At 36.9% G+C, this 1677-nt stretch overlaps 1 long non-coding RNA gene across 1 annotated transcript; it reads left to right on the top strand.

Annotated features, from left to right (window-relative positions):
- The first annotated feature begins 351 nt into the window (after nucleotides 1–351).
- LOC107750899 (uncharacterized) lies at nucleotides 352–1032 on the top strand. The gene is made up of 2 exons (XR_001641194.1): nucleotides 352–844; nucleotides 949–1032. It is a non-coding gene; the product is annotated as an uncharacterized LOC107750899 (long non-coding RNA).
- Nucleotides 1033–1677: the final 645 nt, after the last annotated feature.

The raw sequence follows: 1677 nt of genomic DNA, 5'->3' as shown, positions 1-1677 counted from the left end.
CGGATTGGCTGCAATGCAAACGGGTCTAAATATAAAGCTACTTAACTCTAGATATAGAAAAAAAGGCTTATTAATGAATACAAACTGGATGCATTTCCCAAATACACCTTCCTAAAATAAATATTAATAATAATATTAATTAGTAATAGTATAATATTACCTACATATACAGTTACTGTAAGACAAATTTATTTTGAGATGTTAAGTGGGTGTCAGAAATATACAAAAATATATATTTGGGTCGCCAAAGAAGTGCAAAATAAAACAATGAAACAAAAAATCTCTCACAAATAAAAAACAACAGATTTAATATTTAGCAACTGAGACCCAGGAGCAAGCCAGACCAATCATTGAATATTAATTAGATGATGTAAATATACGCTCCCGGAAGGTTGCCAGGCAACGCGCACACGGCGTAATTAATATTCATGAGGAACGCCTTTCCCGTAGTAGAATCGGTAATTTGGCGTCTTACTTCACACATGAGTCCGTCCTTACGAGTCCTGAAGCGGCGGAAGAGGCATGATTTTCCAAGCGCAGGCTGTTCTTTCACCGCCTTAAACCAGACAGACGCAAGACTAGCGAACACACGACCAGATTTAGACGTTTTTTCCTCATTTTCAAACGCATTTTGCTCATTTCCTGCAGTATAAACTTATTTATTAGCTTTAGCCAGGTAGCTTGTATTTGGAAATTGGACAAGTATGATCAGCCTGGCTGTGGATTAATCGGCCTGTTTCAATAGAAGATTCATTTTTCTCTTGTGAAACCGCAATGTCACATACTGTAGTAAAAATAGCCTGTTGTTTTTGTTATTCCAAAAGCAGAGCTGTCTGAAGTTGATGTAGGTTTGTAAAGCTGAACAAAATCCAGGAAAACAGGAATTCACAGCCAGGAAATCTGTTCAGGAGAGCAGACTAAAGCTCTTTCTGCCTTCAAACTCATCAGTTTAGACCAAATCAAGGCCGAACAAAGAGGACAACCATCCAAAGCCTTTTCATTTCATCTTCAGAGAGAGAAAGCACAAAAACAGGCTGATATGATGTTTCCACAAGCCAGACACTCGGTAAGTGTCTCGTTCTCCTTCGTTCATGCTGATTGTCACCTGTTTTTATACAGTCTATGATTGTCACACAGCAGGTGTTGTGGACATTGTATCCCTTGATGTATTTTACGGATGATACCAACGCAAAAGTACCATTTTATTTATATCTATAATGTTTTGTGGACATGAACCCTCATAATAACATGCTTTTTGACAAACACCATGGTAATACCATGTTTTTGGAAATGTTACAATGGTAAAACGTGCCATGACAATACCATTGTTTTTAGATATGTCCCCTTACAAAAATGTACTTTGGCAGTACCATGGTACAGTGATGGCATCAGATGGCACTTACCCTTATGTATGAAATTCATGCTTTTTGCTGTATTCTTCAAAATGTGCTGGCTTTACATGTAAATACCATGCTATTTGAATATGCTAATGATTCAGTGCCATGAAATTATCATTTGTACCGTGGTACCATTATTACTGCCACAGTATGGCGGTAATATTTTTTGTAAGGGGTCATCCTGAGCTTTTCTGTTGTACCAGTCAAATAGTAACTGATAATAGCAATTGTTTATTGTATACAATTGGTTATTGGTGATAATTGTTAAATTGTGTGTGTG

This window comes from Sinocyclocheilus rhinocerous, unplaced genomic scaffold, assembly GCF_001515625.1.
Source record: "Sinocyclocheilus rhinocerous isolate Xijiao unplaced genomic scaffold, SAMN03320098_v1.1 scaffold1534, whole genome shotgun sequence".
Classification (NCBI taxonomy): Eukaryota; Metazoa; Chordata; class Actinopteri; order Cypriniformes; family Cyprinidae; genus Sinocyclocheilus; species Sinocyclocheilus rhinocerous.
The sequence above is the reverse complement of the archived record's forward strand: the minus strand, read 5'-3'. Positions and strand labels throughout refer to the sequence as shown.